This window comes from Lygodium microphyllum, chromosome 11, assembly GCF_053477565.2.
Source record: "Lygodium microphyllum isolate KBCC chromosome 11, Lygodium_microphyllum_v1.1.10, whole genome shotgun sequence".
Lineage (NCBI taxonomy): Eukaryota > Viridiplantae > Streptophyta > Polypodiopsida > Schizaeales > Lygodiaceae > Lygodium > Lygodium microphyllum.
In genome coordinates, this window is record NC_141145.1 from 42,409,255 (window position 1) to 42,428,875 (window position 19,621).

Below are 19,621 nucleotides of genomic sequence, written 5' to 3' on the forward strand. Positions count from 1 at the left end.
GCCATGAGCACACACAGGTGCATGCATATGTGACTACACACGCATCGGAGGAGAAGGAAGAAGCTAAGGCTTATCATTGAATTTGAAGAACAGATGAGATGCGGACCATTGAAGGTGAAGAACTGATGAGTTATGGTTTAATGCTGATCCTTGAATGTGAAAAATAGGTGATTTTTGAATTTGAACCAAAAAATAATGACATGTGAGCTATCGTGGGCAAAGGAGGGATTTTTTTTAGAAGAGCTAAAGAGGGAGGGAAAAAGAAATAAGCGGATGTGACAGAAAAAGAGGAGGGAGCTACGAGAAGGGAAGAGAGAGGATTGGAGAAAAAGCAGTTTTTGGAGGGAGAAACGGGCATTCAAAAGGCAATGACTCTGCAGCTGATAAGAAAAATAGGGAGGATCAATGCTTGATGGAGGAAGGAATGAAAAGGGATGACAGGAAGTCGACGGTAAAAAACGGCGATCTAGGAGGTGAAATCAAAAAGGAAGCTAAGGAATTAGAAGAAGAAAAGCACATGGCAATTGAGGTCTGATGGCGTTTTGACACGAGGAAGATGGAAGGAGTCGACACGCAGAAAAAGAAAGAAAACTCTGGAGTCTGAGAGGGCAGCAGCTCGTGGATTTGGATCACACTGGGTACTCAGGGCGAGGAGGAGACACGATGGTGGTCTGCGAATGCACTACCGCCGACCTTCAGCAGTTCTTGGTCGTCACTGTCGATACTGCTAACCAAGCTGGACGGATCATCTCGAGCAACTTTCATGAGGCGAATACAATCGAGCATAAAAGAGCAGACTGACAAGCGGGCTAAGGGACGATGCTTCAGCGGGCTAAGGGACGATGCTTCTTGGGGATTCGCTCCTAATCAATCCTGCAGACATAATAAATACAACTTTGCTGGAAGCAGAAGGTAGAGTTTTGTGATGGTGATAAAACCCACAATGGAGGAGCAATAGCAGTCGGGTTTTTGCTCTTAGTTTCTACATGTGGACTTCGTAAGGAAACAAATGACGATGATTTGGCAATCAGTCTTCTGATGACATGAGCTCAAATTAATGCGCAGAATCTTCAGCCAAAGAGTTGGCTCCTAAAGAACAGTTTTTTAGCACTGTGTCAAGGAGTAATATTTGCTAGAACAGAGTCGAGGGAGAATCTTCCATTCTAATTATGGCGCTTCCTTCCCAGCAGCGACGAAGAGAAAATACGACAGCATTTTCAACAATTTGGACTGACTAGAGTGACAAAACCCACCTCAAGCACACAGAGAGAAAGAAAGAAAGAGAAATATGTCTCGTGACCTGATCAAACAAACAATCAATAAAGGGTGAGATTGAATCTGAAGACCTTCCTCTCTGAATATTTCTCGTGTGATGCTGCAAACAGAATAAAATCCTGGAGGTCATTAAGAAGAATCTGGTGAAAAAGTGAATCGAGTTGCTCTTTGACATCGCTGAAAACAAAGAAGACTACAATACATTATGAGTGCATATTTATTAGATTTTCACATGGTTTTATCAGATTCATGTGGCATTATATGTGATGAAGGGCCATTGGCTTATGAGTATGGCTGCAGACTCTGACCTGCATGTTTGTGAAGACTACAGTGTTGAATCTAGCGGCCGGTTCTTTGTTTAAGGAGCTGGGCACTTCATCGTAATTGGCAGAAGTGTTGCTCACGTCATCTGATATTCTGCAGTTTCTATAAACCTTCTGACATTGGCATTCTATGCTGGAAAAGAGTTAGGAGTATCCATTGTAACCAATGTGAGCTCTACAGAATCAACATTCATTGACGGCCTGTCTTGCTATTTTGCATTTTAAAGGGCTTCCAGTTTGGCTCGAGTTTAGTTTGTGCTGGTCATGTTTTGTTCCTTGGTTACATAGTCTTTATCAGATCTTGAGCTCTACCTAAGGAAGATTTTAAGGACACTTAGTCTTGTTCTGGAATTCAGTACCAACTAAGGGCACTCAGTCTAATTCTGGGATTCAGTAACAATTGTTTTGAATTACTTCTTTGACATTCTTTCCTTCAGAGAATACAAAATTTAAGTACAGTTAGCTAGCAAGATGATACAATCACTGATGGATTGGTATATGGATTTCAAAGTGGAGATTGACTGTCCAAGTAGAGAAAAATGCAGAATGACTGCAATAGATTGGACTTCATGAGTTTGCTGCTTTGCCATGGAATGGGTGGATGTGCAAAGTCTCATATGGACATTCTCAGAATAACCAAAAGCAGTATACATTGTTTATATTTATTGGAAGGATGTTATTGATTGCAGTGTACATGTAAGCAATCAAGTTTCGTGTTCATGGGAAGACAAGAGTTTTTCTACTATCCAGAGTATAAACATACCCTCTGTTTTCTGCCACTTTGCTGCTCACAAATCCTCTCATCTTGCTTATTTGTATGATTGAACTTCTATCCTGAAATTATTAAAAGTCCTCTGTGGTCGCGGCTTTGCTTTCGAAAAACCCTTCGACATCTTTGGTGAACCCGACGTGAAAGCGTCGCAGAAATTTCAGGATGGGAGACACTTCAGCCTCTATTTCAGCTTCCTCTACAACTCCAGCTGCCTCTACTTCAGCTCCATCAATGACTGCTGCGTCAAGTACTTCAACGGAGGATCTAAAACAGATTTTGCAGAATATGTCCATGTATATGCAGCTCCAAAATCAGCAAACACAAATGTATATGCAGCAGCAACAACAATTGCATCAACAGCAGTTGTCTCAGCAAAGGCAACTCTATTCGGAGCAGGAGAATGCAAACACCGCGACTAAGGATATTGAAGCAGTTGAGAGTGAGAAGAAGCTATTTGACGGGCGTAATGTTTCAGCATATTTGAAGACATATGAGATCAAGATGGGGTTTTTTGGAGTTCCTGCTGGACTTATGAGTAAGTACTTCCTTCGTCTTGTCACACCTGCTTTGAGGACAAAGGTGACTGATTTATTTATTCAAAATACACATTGGCAAGATTTTAAGAAGGCTCTAAAAGAAGAATACTTCCTTGAGGACTTTGGTATGGCTACTCGGCGGTCATTCCGAGAGTGGGTCTACATGCCAAACAAGGGTCTTGCTGCTTCGGAGTTGATTCGAGAATTCGAAGAGAGGTATAGTCAGCTTGATGTCATTGAACAAAGAGCATTGGATGTTGAAAAAGTTGAGCTTTTCTTGCAAGCTGCAGATCCTGCTCTTCAAGAAGAATTGGGTGAGCTTCTTGAAGATCGCATGAAGCCTATGGGTCTTAAAACTGATTGGCAGGATGCTCAGGATGCAGTCTCGACTTTGACCAAGAGGAGGATATGGAAGACTCGCCTACAGAATGGTTCCATGACACCTACACCATCATCTGCTCCTATGCCTACTTCTATCCCTGTTATTTCTTCTCCTCCTTAGCCAGTTTCTTGGCCTATGCCAGTGCCTACTATTTCTACTCCACCTATTCCTCCTGTTCCACGACCGATGCCTACACCTTCTACTCCAAAACCATCCGCTCCATCGGTGCCTACTTCTCTTGATGACATAATCAAAGGTATCACAGATTTGACACTTGAGTCAGTCAAAGCGGAGTTGGTGGGTAAGTTGAAGGAGCAGTTTGCTTCGACTGCGCCTGCTACTTCTTGTAGTGCTCCTATTGCACCTAGGAGTGCTCCTAGTGCACCTAGGAGAGATCGGAGATGTATTTGGTGTGATAGTACAGAGCATCAGCATTGGTGGGATTGTGACTCTTTCCAGGATGCAAGGAGGCAGAATTTGGTATATTGGGGGCAAGATGGTAAGATTTGGTTGACAGAGATAGGAGCTCCACTTGCTACCAACTTTGGTAAAGGTGGAATGAAGAAGTTAGTGGAGGACATGGCTACACGTACTTCTTATGTGATGGCTAGAGGTGATGCTTCTGCATATGGAGTACAGATTGAGAAGGGATCGGAGACTCAGTCCGCACTATGGACTTATGCTATGGAGTCTGCAAACAAGGGGAAAATTCAGCAAACTGTTTTGACTAGCGCAGGCTCTAGCATCAGATCAGAGACAGGTTGGGACTCGCCTGTTGACAGGTATTCTATTTATGCTTATTTGGCTAAATCTCATGGTGCAGATGTATTTGTTGAGGAGAAGCGTAAGAGGGATGAAGACAATCCAAGTGCAGCTAAGAAGACTAGAGGGGGTGAGTTTGTTACTCCACCTACTGCAGGACCGTCTTCATGATCAGGGCCAGATCGACAGATGGAGGATGCTCAAAAGAGGGAAAAGAGGCAAGAGCCTAGAGAGAGAAAGCAGCCAGGATTCAGATTGATGTCCGATATTGAGACATCTACAGATATGAAGAAAATCTTTAATGATAAGATACTTGGCAGTGAGGTGACTTTCACTATTTCTGAGATTTTGGGCATCTCAAAAAGAGAGTTTCAGGATCAGTTTCAGGAGGTCCTGAAGAGGAAAAGACATGCATTGGCTACCACTGATACACAGGGAGTTTTGATTGGAGAGTTGGATGAGGATGATGATGAGGTCATGCTTGATAATGCTTCTGTTTTGCCGCAGGTAGAGAAGAGGGTTCAGCCTATGCATTATGCTGAAATTGATGAGCCTGTTTTGATACCGTGTAGTCACTTTTCGCGGAGCCATTGGGCTAGGGCAACTATAGAGACGATGGTAAAGATTGGAGAGAAACAGGTGCCTTATGTTGCATTGGTTGATCATGGTTCAGAGATTAATCTCATTATTCGTGGAGTTTATGAGAGTAACAGATGGCCTATGGATATAGAGCATGGGTGGCGTATGAGAGCCGCCAATAACACTGCAGGTGATTTATATGCTGCTTGCCCTAGTGTCAGGGTTTCTATTGGTGATGTAGAGGAGGATTTTCATTTCTTTGTGCAGGATTCATGCTCGTATCCCATAATTCTTGGACAGCCATTCATTACAGAGATGCGCATGGAAACAAAGGTCATGGATGATGGATCTGCTTATGCATTCAGTTTATGACTGTATGTGTGAACCATGTTAGAAACAGGGATACTCTCAGAGATGCACCCTTGCCCACTGTGAGGGATTCGGGTTTTCATTAGGTACCGCCGTTTCGCGAGACGACGGTGGTACAGAACAGAGGAGATTGGAGTTCTCGCCTCCTGGCAGCAGTGTTTTCTCCTCCGGTTATGTTGGGATTTCAGCAAACAGTTCGATGAGCTATCAGAAGACTTCTAGATTGTCTAGAGCTGCCAGGCAGTATATATGCAGGAAGGAGAAAAATTTGAAAAATGCAAGAATTTTGGAGGATGATGAGCACATAGATGGTATGTATGACAGTGTGATTTGTGCAGATACGATGACAGAAATGGGAGATATGCTGAAAACTGATATGCTGAATTGTCATGGTAATGTATTAGTGCAGTCCCTGGACATGTTTTATGAAATTGCAGATTTTATGTCACAGATTGAGTTAGAGGCTGAGGTAACTCAGCAAAGAGTGTTGAGTGCTGAAGAAATTCAGCAAACAGAGTTTCCAGCTGGTTATGATCAGCTTTCAGAGAGACAGAGGGCTGAAAATTTTCAGCCAACAGAGTTTACTGCTGAAATATTTCAGCATTCAGAGTTTGGGGCTGTTCCTATGCAGTCCATAGAGCAGAGGGCTGAGAATATTCAGCCATTGGAGTGCAGAATTGCTGATTTACAGCAAGATTTATGTAATGCAGAAGGGCATAATGAAGCCAGGGTTGACACGAAATACAAGACTGTGGATAAGAAGGTGGATTTTATAGGCAAGATTATGGAGTATTGTTCTATCACTTCAGAGATACAGAGATTCATTGGAGCTTGTGTGTTTTATATGATTTGGATACCTCATTTTGCACACATAGCAGATTGTTTTTATCAGCTGTTTCGAAAGGGGCAGAAACTATTTTGGGATGAGAGCCACACTAGAACCATGCGGAAAATGAGGAAGTTATTGCAGATTTTTTGGAAGATGGTGAAAAGATGCTTTGGGCCATACATAGTCAGACATGTCTTTGATAATGCAACATATGAGCTGACAGAATTGGATGGAACAGTGCTTAGAGTGCCTATTGCTGGAAAAAGAATTAAGATTTTCAAGAAAAGAGATGATGAGGATTATGCATTGGAAGAATTTTCAAGAGAAGAGCAACGACAAGAAACTCCAATGGAAGGGACATATGATATGGCTGAAGATCTTGTTGATCTACCGGAAATGCATAACGAAGAGATTGATTTGTTTGTGGATCTTGATGATAATGATCATGGGTAGTTGGCCCATCCGGAGGATGCGCAGGATTAGAGGGGGTGGATGTGGTATTGCTGCGCATTCGAGGTATGTAAACCACCCAAAAGTTGTGCATGGGATTTGGTACTTTGTACATATTTAGTTGTTGTGTTTACATTTATTTTCTGCGTATGAGTATAGTGAGGAGGAGTTGGAGGCATAGTGGTGAGCAAGATGAGATGCTTTCAACCTATGTTGTGCAAGGTCAAGAGAAAAGCAGTTTATCATGTTACAAGCAAATGCAAGATGAAGGTTGTATTCTTTGCAAGGCAATATTTGTCCTTAGCCTTCAGGCATGCATAGTAGTCATAGAGAAGATGACATTACTAGAAATTATACAAGCAAAGATAACACAAATGCATTGAAGGATGTGTTGGATGATGGGGCTTCACCAAAAGCAGCTGATTATGATAACAGAATTGCCTTACATCTTGTCGCTAGTAGAGTTGCTACTTCAGTATAATGCTCTTGATAATCCAACGGATCGTTGGGATAGAACAAGTGTTTTGCAACATGGCTGATGCAACATTTTAACTTATAGTTCATACATCTCGGCTTCTTTGCGAGCATTATGGTATGTACGGGAAGTTAAAAAGATGGAGGCCGCTTTTCTGTGTGTGATATGCTATGGAAGGAAGAGTGGCTAAAAAACAAAAGGGGATTGTGAATAGTAAATGGTAAGAAAAGCAAAAAGGCTATTTGGGGGGAGAAAAAGCAGACTAAAAAGGAAGGGAAGAGGGTGGGAAAAAGCTGGCGTGAGGAAGTGAAGAAAGGGGGAGATGGAGGATTAAACCGGGAGAAAAGGAAGCCTAACCTCTCCACAGGCTGCCCGCCAGTTGACGATCACTACCAGTGCTTGCAACATCAAGCCGCCATCTCCACGACTTTCCCACTAGTGCCATGCCCTGCCAATTCCTTGACCATTGTCACCCAGTTTTTACCACTTCCGCGAGACGAGCAGGATACGATGAAGAAAAACCGACAATCAACGTTGGAAGGGCAACTGTTTCTGCAATTACTAAGTCCTTCTTTCATCTCCCCTTCTCATCGTCTGCTACCCCTGTTGTCCTCTTCCTCCATCTTTAACATCAGCCAAGAAGAAGCCCTGTCGTCGGATGAAAGGTCAGAGTAAAACAGAATATTGACAGGAGAGGTGGCAACTGATGAAACGAAACTTGGTGAACTCGACAGAATGGCAGACGGGTTGACGAACAAGGGAGCAGAGGCTGGGAACTGAGACAAAAAGCAAAGGAGGTAAAGGCCGAAGAAGAAAGTGATGAAGACCGCGCTAAAGCTGCTGTAAAGTCAAGAATTGGAGGAAGAAGCTGCTACTGAACGCAGGACAAAGGTGAAGGACGTCTGGAGCTGCTGAAGGAGACGAAATTGACGAAGAGACGATCAACGAGCTCTTCAGAAGATGAAGAAGGAGTGTTGCGAAAACAGTGGACGGAGCTAAAAAAGGACTTCGACGAGTGCGGGACAAGCCTTGAAGACGATCCTTAATAAGCTACACACAAGAAGGTGAAGGTGACGACTATACTGCAGATAACTCTCATCAACGGCGCATAGCAGAGATGAGTATGATACGGAGTCCAGACGATGAAGACAAAGATCTGCTGACATTCCGGTGATTGACGTATCACCTTTTCCGATAGCACCTCCAGCATGTTTGCCTCTGATGTGTCTCGACTTGCACTCGATAAAAGGCTCCAGCATGTTTGCCTCTGATGTGTCTCGACTTGCACTCGATAAAAGGGAGGAGCTGCCTTTTACCTGCTTCCCACTATAGAGAAGCTATGAAATAAATTCTGAAAGATTGAGGATCCCCGAAAGATCTGGTGTTCATACCGAAACTCCACGTGATTGTAAGGCTAGCCTGCATATATAGTCGCTGTTGGTGTCATATTACGCTGCCTTGGACTTCATGTACTCTGTCATAAAGCTATGAAAGTTGAAAGATGTTGTTAATATCATGCTTTAACTTCATATGAGACAAATACTATACTGAGTAAGGAGGGACAAATTCTGAATTACACATTGCTAAGGGTGCCACCCCACCGTCATTCTTTAAGACAATTGCAACGAATGGAGGCTTTTCTTCTTTATGACTTGAGGTCAAGGATCTACAAATGCTGCAGAATTAAATTAAGAGGCCTAAAATCAGTTGAAGTCATCCTGTATTTTGCAAACTTCATGACAAAAATATGAAAAATATTTGACATCATTTTTCTCATTTTTCTTATTCACCTGTTTGATCTTCTATTCTGGAATTTATCAAGGACTTCTGTGGTTGCGACATTGCTTTCACAAACCCTTCGACAACGCTTGATGAACATCAAGCAGAAAGAGAAAGAGGACATTCGCAATTATGTGATCCATGTGCGGAGTCTCTTCAAGAGAATCCCCACTAGAGAGCGACCGACTGAAAGAGCAGTATCAACTGTATTCATCAGCGGGATTCAGAACGAGAAACTATACAAGGCTTTGGCAGGCAACTCGAGCTTGCAGTGAGATGCACTAGCCAGGGTCTTTGAGGAAGCCATCCGAGTTGACGATCAGCTGAAGGAGCAGAGCTCCAGAAGCACAAACCTAGAAGAGACCAACTTGCGAGGCTCAGAGAGAGCGTCAGCCTCGAGTGAGCGATCAGCCCCACCATCCCAGGATAAGGGGAAAACCACCGTAACAAACCACGACTTGGCTGATGTTAAGATGGAACTAGCCAAGTTGCAAGACATGTTGAGACGACCAACGCGCCCACACGTCCAATGAGTGTACTGTGGGGGAAACCACTTGCTAGCCGAGTGTTAAGACCCTAGGTCAAGACCTTTTGCTAACTGCAGTAGGTTCGGTCATGACATCGTGCATTGTAGATTCCCAGGAGACTTCCATACTCACAACCATACGGCCAGCCTTACCTAGCAAACAAGCCGCGGCCATTTTTCGAAAGGGGAGCCCCATTGGCCCTCCCTGCGTCTAACGACATTAAGCCGGCTGTTCCTAGGATGGAAATAAATCCTACAGGCATTCCTAGACCGCTTGGTCCTTACGTAACCCATCCATCGAGTGACGCTCCTGTCCACTATGTGGAAGAACCAAACAAGGAAGAAGCTTACATATACCCTTACGTCTCGCATGTTTCCAAATCCATCTTGAAAGTAGCAGGCCGTCACTCCAAGCTGTTGCTAACCCAGCCTTCTTCCCAGCGACCCAATCACAAGCTCAAGAACAGTCACATCACCACAACTTTTCGTCACCAATGGCTCAAGTCCTATCAAACCCCAACCACCCACACGCCTGAGACCCTCTTACGAGAGGAAATCCTTTCTCTCCCTAGCAGCTGATTTAGCTGAAGAAACAGGGGATGACATGGTGGATTGCATTAAGCGACTTGACGCCACTTTTGTGTCGCTAGCTCTGAGCTATGATTACCTCGACTTAGGCCTATTGGACGAATTCTTCACAATCAAAGTTCAAACGATGCCTTGTTCTTGGGAAATGTTTGAATTCACATTTGCAAAAGCTGCTACCTCCACTGCTAAATTGCTCCAGTGAGATCTCCAAAGAGCAAGCAATCAAACAACGCCTCGTCACGTCGTATGATCAGTGAACCACTTCTGCCATCATTGACCAAGAAGCAGCAGAGCTGTCAAGACTTGTTGAGACGAAATCCCAGTTCTTAAGGCATTGGCACGCTCTTAGGTTGCAATGGGAAGTTGAAGGATGCCGAATAATGACCAACGCTGAGCAGCACCGCGCTCTCAAAACAACAGAGTACGACCCCACATACATCACGCCAACCTCATATCGAGTGTTAACCACTTTGCGGGGCCGTCCTATAGAAGAACACATCGAAGGACACCCCTACCTCGACCGCTTATTGACTGAGGAGGAGTTACACATTGTTAGCCGAGTCAGCAACTTCCTAACCGATGTTCTCACCTACATCACCCAAGTGGGGATTAAACTCTCTGACCTAGACCGCGAAGCCCATTTGGAATACAATCCCAATTTCTATACTTGGCTCCTTGACAAGTAACCCCTACACCTCCATGCCGAAAGCCCTTCACCTTCTAACCCTAAATCCTAGGAAGGATTCTTCTCAAGCTAGAAGGGGAGGGGGTAAGGTGAATCAAATTAGAATTAGTAAATCAAATCAAAGTCAATGAAGCACGTAGACATACATTGTGGAAAACGGATGGGGTGGGAAAAGGGCATGAAAAATTTGAAGTAAAGGGTAAAAATTCAAAGTCTGAAAAGGGGAATTTACATTATATCTTAATGAATTCATTCAAAATCATAGAGTCTTTCTTTTTTAGCAAATTATTATGTCGCAAGCATTAATGAAAATTACGGTTTATGACAGGAACAAAAAATGTCGCAACAAGACTGAGCCCATCGACTCCCATTCACGGAAGAGGAGAGAATGTGGTACAGCATCAACTTGGAGAGCAGCGCCTACAATCAATTGAAATTCTGAACTATTCACAATTTAGAAGAATTAGTGGCCAAGGAAGAGGCGGCCAGGAGAGTCGTGGAAAGCTGCAACGTCAAGAAGTACCTAGAAAGTTTTCCACAAGAACCCGACCACATGAGCTGTGTGGAATTTCTCAGGTCCTACAACCTTGACAGCGAATGTGGCACCGTCACAGTGGGAAGAGGACAGAATGCTAAGCAAGTATTGGTTCATCTAACCCTAGCCTTGGTGGAGAAGGCACTGGGACTGGAACCAAAGGTGGAAAAGAAGCAGAAGAGGGATGTATACGCCATGTTGGGGATGAGAAAGGAGGACGTGCTGACAAATGACGGCATCAGTATCCAGGATATCTCCAATGCAGAGACCAGGTTACAAGCGAAACTCATATATACGCTCTTTTCCAGCCAGCGCTACAATGCATTGATGCACCGGATCAGCGTACCGATACTAGAGAACGTGGCGGCCCATACCTTGCACGAAGTCGATTGGAACGGCTATGTGCACAAGACCATCGACGAGGCAGCTCGAGCACTAGCCTTAGGAAGCATGATAGCAGGAGGAGAATCCCCAGTGTCAAAGGTCGCACAAAGAAAGAGGGCCTCCTCCAAAGACTCGTTCATCGCCTATCTACGGGGGCATCTTAATGGCGCTTATCCAGGAGGCCGTGAAGGAAGCAGAAGAGGGGGAGGGGAAAACACCCAACAGATCACCTCCTCATCAACACCAGGAGCGGTCCAGTGATAGGACGGAGATCGAGGAAGAAGGGGAAGAACAGAAGAGCAAAAAGCAAGTCAAGGAGATAAAGAAAAAAGCAGTGCAAAAGAAAAAGAAACAGGATGAAGGCCGTAGGAAGGAGAAGGAAGGCTTGGAGAAAGTGAAAAGACAATCCCTCAGGGAGGCCGAGGAGAGAGAAAGGAAGAGGAAGCAGGAAGAACAAGAAACAACAAAGCAAGTCAGGTAGGCTAAAAAGGCGTCAAAGCAAGAGGCTGAAAGGAGAAGAAGAGAAGAGCAGGAGGAAAAAGAGAAACTAGAGGAAGAATACAAAAAGGTTGAAAAGGAAAGGAAAAGAAGAGTCGCGGCAAAGGAGGAAGAGGAGTTAAGAAGAAAGGAGGAGGAGGATTTGGCCAAGGCTACATGCCAGTCCATTGAGCAGCAATGCAAGGCAGATGACCCAGAAGCCTGGAACCAGTTGAGGGAAGAAGGGCCTAGCTCCAGTATGCAAGCACCAACTTCGATGGCCTCAAGGATCTCTTCATTAAGAGATTTTTCGAGCCCAAATACTCCGATAATCTACTAGTACACTTGATGAACGTCAAGTAGAAAGAGAAGGAGGACATTCACGATTACGTGACCCATGTACAGAGTCTCTTCAAGAGAATCCCTACTGGAGAGCGACCGACTAAAAGAGCAGTGTAAACTATATTCATCAGTGGGATTCAGAACGAGGAACTATACAAGGCTTTGGTAGGTAACTCGAGCTTGCAACGGGATGCGCTAGCTAGGGTCTTTGAGGATGCCATCTGAGTTGATGATCAGCTGAAGGAGTGGAGCTCCACAAGCGCAAACCTAGAGGAGACCAATTCGCGAAGCTCAGTGAGAGCGTCAGCCTCGAGTGAGCGATCAGCACCATCATCCCAGGATAAGGGGAAAACCACCAAACGAATCAAGACTTGGCTACGTTAGAATGGAACTAGCCAAGTTGCAAGATATGTTGAGACGACCAACACGCCCACACATCCAATGCATGTACTGTAGTGGAAACCACTTGCCAGCTGAGTGTCAAGACCCTAGGTCATGACCTTGCGCTAACTGCGGTAGGTTCAGTCATGACGTCGTGCATTGTAGACTGCCAAGGAGACTTTCATACTCACAATCATATGGCCAGCCTTACCTAGTGAACAGGCCACATCCATTTTTCGAAAGGGGAGACCCATTGGCCCTCCCTGCGCCTAACGATATAAAGCCAGCCGTTCCTAGGATGGAAATAAATCCTACAGGCATTCCTAGGCCATCTGGTCCTTATGTAACCCACTCACCGAGTGACACTCCGGTCCACTATGTGGAAGAACCAAATGAGGAGGAAGCTTACATATGCCCTTATGTTCCGCATGACGATGAGGGTAACGCTGTCCTCATGGACTATCACCCCGTTCCGGTGATAGCGTTAGGAAGAGGATGAGGTAAAGGCCTAGGAGGGCAAACGCAGGATCCAATCACCTGTTGGACCTGTGGCCACCCAGGTCATGTCTCATCGCACTACCCTGAGAGAGAGCAACAAAACAGAGATAAGGCTGACCAAAGGTGTGCTGAGTGGGAATCGCCCATCTCTTCGTCGACTGCCCAAGACAAAAACCATCATCTAGCTCAGCCAATGAGCCATCTGTCCCATTGCGGGTCATGACCCGTGCCCAAACTAAGCAGGCCGGCATTTCTCTGCCAGGACCTAGCAATCTTGATGCAGCCTCGATAGGAAAGAAGAGCCGAAGACAGCGAAGGAGGAAGTTGGAAGCTAAAATCGCACTAAAAACTGAGGGCGCTACAACTCTACCCGCTGGAAAGAAGGTCTCCGATGACATAGAAGCAGAGACGTCAGCCCCTAAGACGGCTGAAAAGGGAAGCACTAAGGTAGGGGAATACCCACAACTGAAGCGACAATTAGAAGCCATAGAAAAGGTGAGAGAATGGGTGAAGGAAGCCCAAGAACACCTAAAGGATGCTGAGCTCATCATAGAGGATGGGATTGATGATCTCTCCAGCATAAGTACGCCAGCCTCACTCCCACAACCAAAGTCAAGAGAAGCAACTGCACCACACGCGGTACTGCTAAGGCCAAGCCTCGGTGCTGCTATAGGGCCGCGGTTCAGTCACGGCCACTGGCTAGGACAATCCAGGTTAGGAGAGAGAAGAACACCCAATGATCTCCTAACCACACTAGTGACTACCCCTGTAACACTCAGCTTGGGAGATCTACTTAGGCAGCACCTTGTAAAATATTACACGGCGTAGCGAACAGAATTTGAGATAGAGATAGAGAGTACACAACAGAAAAGAGGAGAATTAATAAATTCTTTAGCTCCAAACAACTAATACAAAGATGGCTTTGTCCACCCGTGCGCTTCCACTGTGTGAAGCTTAGATGGCGATCTAGACAGAAGATAGGTAAAGAGCTTAAGGCTAGCTGGAACAACAACTCTGACTGGGTGAAAGATGAATGATAGATGGCTGTGAAGGGGTTTAGCTTTTATAGCCCACGAAGGCTGTTAGGTCGGCCTGACCAACCTACCATATGAGCCTCCACTAGTTAGCCAAGGAATATTCCCTTTACCATCGGGCCGGGGGCGCTGCCCCTGGACCCCCTCCAAGGGGACCGCTGGCCCCCCTAGGACCCCCCCAGCTAGGGGCCACTTCCGTGGCCCTTGGATCCCAAAATAGGGGCCCCTTTTAGCTCCCTTACCCCGCAACTCAATGCAATGCGCCTCGAGTTGCTACCAACTTAACCATTCTGTCTAACCCAAAGATTAGACCCGCAACGATCACCTTTTTGCCATCGAGTCACATAGACCTCATCTGATATACAAGTGAGGACTCCACCAATGTCCAGGCTCACATTTGGTTCTCCTCATAATGGGGGCCTTACAACTTTGAGCACCATGGATCATTGGTGGCACCTAATGAGGGTGGGGCATTGATCATATCTAACACCCCCCCTCAATGTCCACCCATAGGTGAACTATCTCCTCGGCCCAATGTCGAGTCTCTAAATATGAACTTGAAGCAGATCCTTCGTAAGTGCTTTGGTGAAGATATTTGCTCCATTCTCCTCTATTGGATAGTAGACCAGTTCCACTATCCCATCCTCCATCAAATCACGCACATAGTGATACTGGATCTCTATATGTTTGGTGCGTGCATGAAACACTGGATTTTTGGCAATGGCGATGCAACTCTAATTGTCACATCTCAACACAGTTGGTTGTTCATCTTGCACTCCCATATGCCATAGAATCCTTCTCAACCATACTGCTTCACATGCAGCAAAACAAGCTACCTTGTACTCTGCTTCGGTAGAAGACAATGCCACTGTTGGTTAAAAAAGAATGGTGGTGGCTGAGTTGGTGACAGAGAAAGAGTCAGTGGCGGCTTTCCAACTGGAGAATACCAACATCATCGCCATGCAACAACGTCAAATATTTGAACTTAAGCAAGAATTGAAAGCAAAAGAGGACAGAGAAGAAAGCTACAAATAGCGGCTGGAGGATGAGAATCAAGAACTTGTGCAGATGCAGCGGGAGTACAAGCTCCTCTTGATGCAATATAAGGAACTGGAGTCAAAAACCGCCACCATTGAGTAGATGATGGAGGAACTGAATGCCAAAGAAGAGGAGAGAAGACAAGAGAGGGAGCAACAACAAAAAGAGATCGAGTCCATGACCGATCAACTACACCTCAAGAAGAAAGAGCAAGACAACATGAGTAAAGAGCTCAGAGCCTAGGAGCAAAAGCTCGTAACCCTAGCACAAAAGCAGAGGGAGAGCATGGAAGGAATGAGCAAAATGTTCAAGGAATGGGCCACGTAGAACAAGAAACGGGTGAAGGCACTAGCGCAGCACCTTGCCTTGGTGGAGAAAGAAAAAATCTTGGCAGAAAGCAAAGTGGACGCCGCCCAAATAGCCTTCACTGCCCAGGCCTTCCTCAATACACTACTAGACACAACCCAACGGAAGGGAAAGGAGCTGTTGGAGGTGGTGCAAAAGAAACTGAGCATTGCATGTAGAGTCCTGTATGCAGGGCTACAGTTGCCACCCCCACCTGCGGAGGTTAGGCTGGGCTTAGAAGAACAGCGAAAGTACCTGCTACTGGTCGGCCTAACCCCCCAGGAGGTAGATGCACTCGGCTTTGAGGAAGGGGCGTAGCTAGACAATTGGCAGGGGGAGGACACTGACATCAAATTCTTCATAAGAAGAACCAATGAAGAAATAACCCCACAGCCACCCTCGCCGCACGATCAGGAATAGCAACAACTCGACCCGCCCCTGGACAGAAAAGCCACACTCAAGGAGCGACGGAAAAAATTGGTGGAAGAAGCCAGGAGGCAATTGCAAGCTAGGCCAGTCATGCGGCCATCCGCATCCCTCCCACCATGCCCTGATGACCTCCCAATGCAATTCCATGCAGAGTTGGTGGTCTGGGAATGGCAGGAAATCAAAAAGGACCCCTTCTCTTTCAGCTTCCTTATGCCTAACAACCTGAGAAGGGTCATGCCGATCAAAGTAATGGAGGAGGTGATCACGGTTGGCAGATGACTAGGCCAAAAACGGCTGGATGACAGGGCAAGGACCCCCACTCTGTGAGGCACAGAGGAAGCTGAAATTTGGCAAGACAAAGTGTACAAAGTGCCACACACAGTAAGGGGCTACGACTGCCAACCCTTTTGGAGAAGGCGAATATGCAATACCAATATGCTTGCCTAGATGGCATTTTGCAACACCCTACCCTGCGAGAGGAATGACCCCACATTCATGGAGTATCCTCGTAGGGTAGGCGTGGATTTTGTCACCACCCTCCATGGGAGGCATGAATTCCCCATCATCTACAATTCCAATGCCACCTCCTTCGAGGAAGCTCTACTTTTTGATTTAGGAAGCCTACCCGCCTCCATGACATGCTTCCTCACTGAATTCTCCACATGTCCTGATCCCACTTTCATAACCACGTGTAATTACCTTAGGCTCCTTAAGCTCCTACTTAAGCAAGACCCGGCACCGCAAGAAAATGGCTTGTCTCCCCTCTTTTTTGATCCTAATGCTATTGATAGCTGTGCTATGGCCCACTTAATGATGAGAGCTAGCCTACTACATTCCTTTTGCCTAGCTCTCCTAAAGGATATGAGCGACAACCATTTCACTAGGTGTAATCACCCCTTCCTATCCACCACCTCTCTCCACGTCCGCATGAACCTGAAAGGGTACATGCAAAGCCACCAATTTTTACGCAAATCCATCTGCCCTCCCTCCCTCCCTCATTCCGATGATGAGAATTAGACTTGGTTGTCATACTCCTGATGTAATACTATCCCTAAATGTATTTTTTTAAAAAAGAGCAAGATCATTGCACCTAGGGGTCCTTAAGTTAGGTGTGTTCGGTGGCTTCAGTCAGCTGGCTCCGCTCATAACCCCCTAGCCCTTTTTGCTCCCCACGTCACGCTTAGGGCACATCAAGGGCAGGACACACCTAGGGAGGTAACACTCACCTATGGTTAGACCTGTCACCCTAAGCCATTGGCACCACATCCCCTTGGCACAAATGGGGTCCTCAAGTGTGGGACATCACCCGGGCTCACCTGCGGTTAGACCCACCTCCCCATTCCACTAGCACGAGCACAATGCACCAACACGCTGAGGAAAGCACTCCCCTTAGGTAGAGCACCACACCTTCTTCTTCAAGCACCCCAAAAGCACAAAACCACCAACTTCAAAGGCCCTCATCCACCCATGACATCCAATGAGCTACTCCGACGAATATCATTCTTGAACTTCCACAAGCACATGAGTCTACATGTGGCCCTCACCCTTATACTAACGCCGAAGTGCCATGGGACTGGCGCGCGTCTAGGAGGGGGTAATGTTAACCCCAAGTCGAGATGGCAAAAAATGGAGGAAAAAGCAAAAGGAAGATGGAAAAAGAGCAAAGACACGCAGGCGGCCTCTAAAGATGAACCGGGGCAAAAAGCGCAACCTTAAATGAAAAGGTGCCTCAAAAAACTCGAAAAACTCTTGTAAAAGAGCGTCAGGCTCCCTCTTGTGCCAATTGTAAAATATTAGATGGGTGTAGGCTAGAGGCACAAGGCTAGAAGAGGGAAATGGAAAAATGACCTTGCCACAATGGCCAGTCATGTAAAAAAGGGATGGGTGCCCATGGGATTTTAGGGTTTGTATATATAAAGTTCAAAAAGTGAATAAGAGATCATTCTTTGGTGTGTGGCAACAAGAGTCTTCTTCTTCTTCTCTCCTTCTCATCTTCTTGCTTGTGTGTGCTCTTGAGAGAGGGAGTGTGAGGGTATGAGGGAGTGAGTGTGTGAGAGTGAGGGATTAAGAGGGTGAAGCTCTTCACCATCTCCTCTTCTCTTCTTCTCTTCTCTTCTCTCTTCTTGCGCGCACAACTATGGAGGATGGAGCTTGGAGGTGGAGGAGGCTTGAGCTAGCATCTAAGATCGTGGAGCTACCGGCGTGTGTGAGAGAGGAGGCAACTCATATCGGCACCAAGGTAAGCTCACTACACTCATAGGATCGACGGCACGTTGGCTAGGTGAGAGATAGCCATTAGAGTTCGCTTGGAACGCTTGAAACAATAAGCAGTCCGTGGGTCTTGGCGGTCAAGCGAAAACTCCCACACCTGCGCCTGCTTGACGTATTGAAGTGGGAAAGAGTGCAACGTGATTGGTAAGTGGCACCTGATTCTAGACACTATAATGTTAATTTTTGGGAGCAAGTCGACATGCATAAGGCTACCAATATGGAAAGTATCATCATCTTGTCTTTCGAAACTCCAGAGTATTGAGAAGTAGAATGATAGTTTCAATAAGTAGAGCCATGAAGTCACCATCGCACTAATTGGTGGAGGTTGTGATCGTTATCATCATCAAGGAAGGTAGAGCAAAATCTCATGATTGTGGTTTACCAAGAGCTTTTGTTGTTTTAAGTTTTCCGAGAGAGTCGTAAGATGAAGAATAAGGGAGAGTTCCTTTGCTGTACTAGCAATGGATAATTTCCACAACAAGAAGAAGGTCCTTGAGCATGGCACCATCAACGAGAACATGAAGAAGCTTGTTTATGCAGTCAGAGGCAAGCTCTACATCCATGCATTTCAAGGAGAACAGAGAAGATATTATAATAAGATTCACTCATACGAGGGAAGGAGAATAGAGAAGATATTATAGTATTCCTTGCAAGAGTTAGATGAGTGCTACCCAAGAGCTCTATGTGTTGGAAGTTCAAGAGAAAACACCTTACAAAGGAGTCAACCTATAAAGACAATATCATGTGTTTCATCTCCACTTTTCTTACCTTGCCCAAATATGTATTTGATTGAATGTGAGTCTTAACCATTTTTCTTACCCCATGTATTTGCTTGAGTTGAGTACTCTTCATAATCCTTTGCTCCCATCTCGCTTAGTGTCCTTGCGAGATCAGGATCATAGCAGAGTATGGCTAATGTTCAGAAGACAAAAGTATAGGAAGATTAGAAAGCCTTGAGGACAAAGGATCCGAAGCCGAAAAAGAAACTTAGATTCAAGCTGCTTTTTGACATTGAGACGACTATAGACTTTAAGAAGGTGCTTGAGGATCAAATTTTTAACTCCAAAATTGAATTCAATCTTGGAGAAGTCTTTGGGAATTGCCAAAAGAGAATTTCATGATGTTATCATTGACATCATTAAAAGAAAAAGAAAGATTATTGAAGAGTCGACATAGGATATGATCCATGGAGAGGCTTTAGTGGGGTTGCTAAGGCTATTATCTATGGCTTGCAGATTGAGGAGATTGATTCTGATGAGGAGATTACAGAGGATTCTACAAATGGAGCTTTATGTATGCAGTGCGAGAAGACTCTTCAACCTTTACTTTAGTTTGTACAGTATGCGGAGAGTGATGACATATCTAGATTGGTGCTTTGTAGCCATTTTTCTTGCAGTCACTGGGCTCATATGACTACAGAGATGGTAGTCAAGCTTGGTGAGATGGAGACCCCTTGTGTTGCTCTTTTCGATCATGACTGCGAGATTAATGTCATAGTGTGTGGATTGTATGATACTAGTATATGGCCACTTGATGTGGATCATGGTTGCCGCATGT